Here is a 6,000-nt window from a genome sequence, read left to right on the forward strand (position 1 = left end):
CCCAAGTCACGGCTCACAGGGGCCTCCATATCACCACCTTATTTCATATTCTCCCCCCCAACATGTTGCCTTCTCCAACAACTCTTAAAATTCATAAAAACAGAAGATATAAATACCACTACCCAGGCACTAAAATGCCTAAAAACCAAAACAAAACGCACCAATGTGCTATCACTCACATGTGGAATCTTTTTTTTTTTTTTTTGCTTTATTTAGGGCTGCACCCAGGCGGCATATGGAGGAGGTTCCCAGGTTAGGGGTCTAATCAGAGCTGCAGCTGCTGGCCTACACCACGGCCACAGCATCATCAGATCTGAGCCGCATCTGTGACCTACCCCACAGCTCATGGCAACGCCAGATCCTTAACCCACTGAGCGAGGCCAGGGATCGAACCCGCATCCTCATGGATCCTAGTCGGATTCCTTTCCACTGCGCCATGACGGGAACCCCCGCATGTGGAATCTTAAAAAAAAGGACACAATGAACTTCTTTACAGAACAGAAACTGACTCACAGACTTTGAAAAACTTACAGTTTCCAAGGGAGACAGGTTGGGGGTGGTGGGGTGGGTGAGGGTTTGGGATAGAGATACTATAAAATTGGGTTGTGATGATTATTGTACAAATATAAATGTAATAAAATTCATTGAGTTAAAAAAAAAATGAACAGGAGTTCCCTTCATGGCTCAGTGATTAACAAACACGACTAGGATCTATGAGGATGCAGGTTCAATCCCTGGCCTCGCTCAGTGTGTTAAGGATCTGGCGCTGTGGTGTAGGTCGCACACAGAACTCGGATCCTGCGTGGCTGTGGCTGTGGCGCAGGCTGGCAGCTGTAGCTCCAACTGGACCCCTAGCCTGGGAACCTCTACATGCCGTGGGTGAGGCAAAAAATAAAAAAAAAAAAAAGAATTAATTATAAAATAAATAATTAAATAAATAAACAAATGTAGATGTTAAACACTTATCATGGAACACTCCTGGAAATAAAAGAAGATTAGAACTAAAAAAAAAAAAATGGACAATACACAAACACTGTCGAGGATGTGGAATAATCGTGTTTTATACATTGCTGGGGAATCTAAAACAGTACACCCTATGACCCAACAATTTCAATCCTAGGTGATAACAAAGGTCCACAAATGACTTCTACAAGAAATAATAGCCCAACTTAGAAATAACCCAAAGGTTCATCGAGACGAGAATAAATATGCAAATGATGGTATAGCCTTAGAATAGAATACTACTCAGCACTAAAAAGAAAGACACAGGTGAATTTCACAACATACACAACAACACAGGTAAGCTTCACAAACTATATATATATTACATGGAGGGAAATAAGCCAGATACACAAGAGAAATACAGTGTGATTCCATTTATGTGAAGTCCAAGAGCAGGCAAAATTAATCAATGTTGAAGAAAGTGAGAAAATGGTTGCTTGGAAGAGGCGAAGGAAAATTGATAGGAAATGGGAACTTTCCTAGGATGACGCAAAGATTTCATATCTTATTTCGGGTGGCCACTTCAAAGGTGCAAACAACAGCTAAAACTTGTGGAACCCAACCCTCACCACCTGCGTATTTTATTGTTTGGAAATTATACTTCAGTTAAAACATTAGGAAAAGAAAATAATTTTGTGAAGTATCAATAAAATAACGAAAATGAAGAGACTCTAAAGGGCAAAAACACATTCAGTTCAAATATAAATTATATTTGTGCTATGTATGCATCTATACGAATGTCCAGCCCCCCTTAATGTAGCCCCCTTTCAGCCATTCTCCGCTCACCCTTGCCCCCATCCTGATGGCCTCTGTCCATAGCCATTTTCTAGCTGTCATCAGAAATGATGCAGTGAAAGAGCAAAAGCCTTAGAGCCAGATAGAGCTGCATTTAAATTCCAGCTGCTGAGCACCCATAATCGAGTTACTCGGCCTCTCTGAACGTTCATTTCCTCAACTACAAAATGGGTTGATGAGACACAATCAACCCTGTTGGGCTGGACTAAGAGAGAGGCAGTGTGCTGATTAGTTTCTGGGAAACCTAATTCTTTTGACCTCAGCCTGTGAAACCAACTTGGTTGTGCAAGGCCCACTGCCGGCCTGGAAAAGCCCAGAGGATGAGACTCACGGGCTACTTCTCCCTGAAGGATAGGGAGGTGGTCCTGGGAACCCAGAGTCTTTGTGGGCTGGTGCTAAGAGTCGAGTCGCTAACTCAGAGCCATCAGGGCCAGGAAAACCTATGACCTATGACAAAGGAGACAAGTTTCCTGCCAAGGGTTGGCCACCTCAGGATCTTGCCCAAATCACTTTGCACACCCCTAGATTCCATTTATCCACCAAAAATGGCCAGAGCAGCCTGGATCTGAAGAATTTGATACTAAAAACAGCTTCTGGAATTCCCATAGTGGCTCAGCGAAACGAATCCGACTAGGAACCATGAGGTTGGGGGTTCGACCCCTGACCTCGCTCAGTGGGCTAAGGATCCAGTGTGGCTGTGAGCTGTGGTGTAGGTCGCAGATGCAGTTTGGATCTGGCGTTGCTGTGGCTGTGGTGTAGGCCAGAGGCTACAGCTCCGATTAGACCCCTAGCCTGGGAACCTCCATATGCCTCGGGTGTGGCCCTAAAAAGTCAAGAGTTAAAAAAAAAAAAAAAGAGTTAAAAACAGCTACTATGTCTTGGGAGCATTGCGATGCAGGTTTGTTCTCAGCCAGGCACAGGGTTAAGGGTCTGGCATTGCCACAGCTGCGGCTTCGGTGGCAACTACAGCTCGGATCTGATCCCTGGCCTGCTCCATGTGCTGCGGAGTGGTCAAAAAAAAAAAAAAAAAAAAAAAAAAACCCAAACAAATAGCCTCTGGTGTTTCCCAATCTATAGAAGAGATCAAGGCAGGACCAAACTGGTTCTGTCCGAAAGAAGGAAGGAAGAGTCAGAGTCGGAGCCCTGCCGGCTAGCTCCCCTCCTCCACCTTGGCGTTTCCTGAGCCAGGATCCTAGGTCTCCCAGGGGCAAAGTTTGAAATCTCCCTGACCAGGTAAACCCTAGGGCCTCTTTTAGCTCAGTCTTATCCAGTCGTGGTGCATCTGTCAAGTGTAATAATAAAGAGGATCTGCACCTGCCCCCCCACCCCATCTGGTAGGGGAGGCAAGGTGCACCCAGAAATAACTCCGAGCAAGGTACAAAGTGCTTAGTGTAGCCAAAGAAGCACATAAGTCCAATAAAGCATCCACATTCCCCCCCCACCACACACACACACACAACCTCTTCGCACTTGGCATTTCCTTACTTCCAGCAGTCTCTCTATTTCAGGTTTGTGGAAACGGGTTCTCCCTGGAAAAGGGTTTCCCAGCTAGGAGGCGGCCCGGCCCCGACTCCCCCTCTCCCCCACCACCCCCGGTCCCCGCACGTCCAGCGCTCCGAGACCCACCCATTTCCAAGCACAAGAACAAGGCGACAAGGCCCGCTCAGGGGCCAAGAGGAGGGCAAACGACGACAAGCAAAGCCACAAAAGCAACCGTCCGGGTCTCTTGTCTTTCCTGGGGGGAGGAGCGGCGCCCGCAGACGGTCTCCGCGCCTCCCTCCCTCCCGGGCCAGCGGGAAGATAGGGGAATCTCAAGTCGCTCTGCTTTCTCTCTTCGCGCACTGACATTTTCCCCCACTTTACTGTTTCTTGGACGCCTTTCAAGAGTTTGTGCAACCAGTCTGTTTAGCTGCTTTTCTGCCATTTTCAAACGCGGGGTGGTGTCCCTTTCGAGTGGGAACGTGGTGGCTTAAAGTCTGGAAGGGACCCCTTCGCCTCCTGTCACCCCGCTGCAGCGGGCCTCTTCGCCGCCAAAGTTTCGGCGTTCCAAAGTTTCCCCCGGCCGGGTTTCGGGCTCGGTCCTCCGCTCTCTGAGCTCCCCGACTTCTCCCTCTCTGTGCGCTCAGGGGTTTCTGTGCCCCTCACTTCACTCTCAGGTTCCCTCTTGCGGAGGCATCCTCTTCCCACCTAGTCCCGGGCGAGGGAGGCCTCCGCCTCCCCTGCCCCACATTGGGAGACAGACCCCTCCCTCCTTTCGAGACTTCCCGGGCAGTCCTCCTCCTCTGCGCGCCCCGAGCCTCCCCTCTCCCGCCTCCATCCGGCGGACCCCGTGGAAGCCCGCAGCCCCTCAGGCCCGACAAGATGGGGACAGAGACGGGGTCAGAGTTGAGCACAGAGGTAACGACGAGAACAAAAGCGGGGACACGGCAGGGCAGCAACAGGGCAGGGCCGGCGCGGTGGCCTGTCCTCTCCCCGCGCTGCCTCCACGGCGCCCGCAGCCCCGGGCCGGGCGGGACTCGCGGCCTCCAGGGGCTCGGGCAGCGCCCAGCGGGACCCACCTGATCGGCAGAAGCTGGGTGCGCTCGGGGATGGCCCACACCTCGGCTCCCGGCCCCCCGGCGGCGTCCTCGGCTGAGGGAACAGTGGCGCGCGGCGTGCTCCTGAGCTCGGCAGGGCGTGCCGGGGCGGGGTGTGCCGCCTGCGCTCCGGCCCGCCGGCCGCTGTGTGCTCCTCCGGGGTGGCGGGCAGGGGCGCGAGGAAGCCGGCGGGCACTGGGCGGCGGGCGGCGAGCTCCCCGCTCCACCCGGCCCGCGGCTGTTTGTGCAGAGCGGGTCCCGCCCCAGACACGGCCGCTAGGAGGCCGAGGGCGCGAGTGCGCGAGTGCCGGTGCGCGTGTGTGTCTGGTGGCCGGGAGGCGCAGGGGGTGTTTGTTTCATTTTCACTCAGGCAGAAAAAAGCCTGAAACCAGCAAAAAAAGAAAAGAAATTCCCTGGTGAGGGTGGCTGGGCCTCTTTGCCTTCTCCGGCCTGCACGTGGTGGGGGTGGAGGGACCCGGAGGGTGGGGTGGGGTCTATCACCCAGTACTGCAGGGAGGGGCCCCGGAGCCCTGGCGCCCTGCCTAACACGGGGAGGGGTGGCGGGGCGCGAAGAGCCTGGGAGGTCCGATCCACCATTTGTTTCCTGGGGAAGGAAGAGCACAGATGCAGTAGCTACAGCCCGACGCGCTGGAGCCGCTCTCTCCCGAAACCCCCAAGTCCTGAGCTTCGGATATGAGGGGCTGGGTACTGGGCACCTGGCGCGGGCTCTGTTCTCTGCTGGAATATTAGTAGAGGGAGAGAACGTAAACGAAAATTATATTTCAGAGTTTGTGCTTTAGTTATTTTAGGAGGAACATAAACAAAAATTATATTTCAGAGTTGGTGCTTTAGTGCCCAGTGTGACAACAGTTCACTTCTGATGAGCTGGTGTAGGCACATCCGGCTGCCCTCACTCAGCCTTTACAAGACTCCTTGGGCTCCCGGACCATCTATTTTACTGCTGCAAAATTCAGAACTTGCTTTTGCCAGGATCATTCGCCACGGGACTTCAGAGACTAAGAAATTAGTTTCTTAAATATTTTAAGGCATTGGAATTGTGACATGAAAATGGCACAGAAGCTGAGTGTGATGTATAATTTTAACTGTTTCATCCTGATTGAAAAGAACAGAGATCTGATTGAATACTTGACGGTTGCAGAGAGGCTGCAGGGAGCCAGGTGACATCTTGGAGCTTGGGATAATGAACTTTCCTGATGGGTTCAGTGGACTAAAGGGTGGGAGAGTTGAATCATCAGCCCCACAGGGTAGCTCAGGAATGAGGAGCTCCATGACAATCCGAACAATGGATCCTTTGCAAAAGCGTAAACTGCGCCATTATTGTCATCGGTGAACTCACTTGCACTAGGTCTTTAATGATGCAGTAAATAAATACACAAGGAGTGATGTTATGCAAAGTATTTCCCAGTTGTCATTATTGCACTTGAGGATGCAGTGTTTAAATTGCTCAGCCCATCAAATTGGATAATAAATGTGTTTTTTGGGGTTTTTTTTTAGTGAAAATTATGACGGTAATTCTGACCATGGCTGAAGTGATAGCTCATCAGGATCAAAATCAAAAGATGATGACACAGGGAATGCAACATGTAAAAACATCACTCTGCTACCA

The 6,000-nt window shown here is 51.1% G+C and overlaps 1 protein-coding gene across 8 annotated transcripts in view; it reads right to left on the reverse strand.

Annotated features, from left to right (window-relative positions):
* GGTA1P (glycoprotein, alpha-galactosyltransferase 1 pseudogene) overlaps positions 1 to 4,906 on the reverse strand; it is a 76,665-nt gene extending 71,759 nt beyond the window's left edge. For 3 of the 8 annotated variants that reach the window (NM_001323055.1, NM_001323056.1, NM_213810.3), the window contains 1 exon segment: positions 4,356 to 4,906. The gene's annotated coding sequence lies outside the window, so the exon portion shown is untranslated. 8 annotated transcript variants of the gene reach the window in all.

The sequence above is a fragment of the Sus scrofa genome, chromosome 1 (genome assembly GCF_000003025.6).
Source record: "Sus scrofa isolate TJ Tabasco breed Duroc chromosome 1, Sscrofa11.1, whole genome shotgun sequence".
In the NCBI taxonomy this organism is placed as follows: domain Eukaryota; kingdom Metazoa; phylum Chordata; class Mammalia; order Artiodactyla; family Suidae; genus Sus; species Sus scrofa.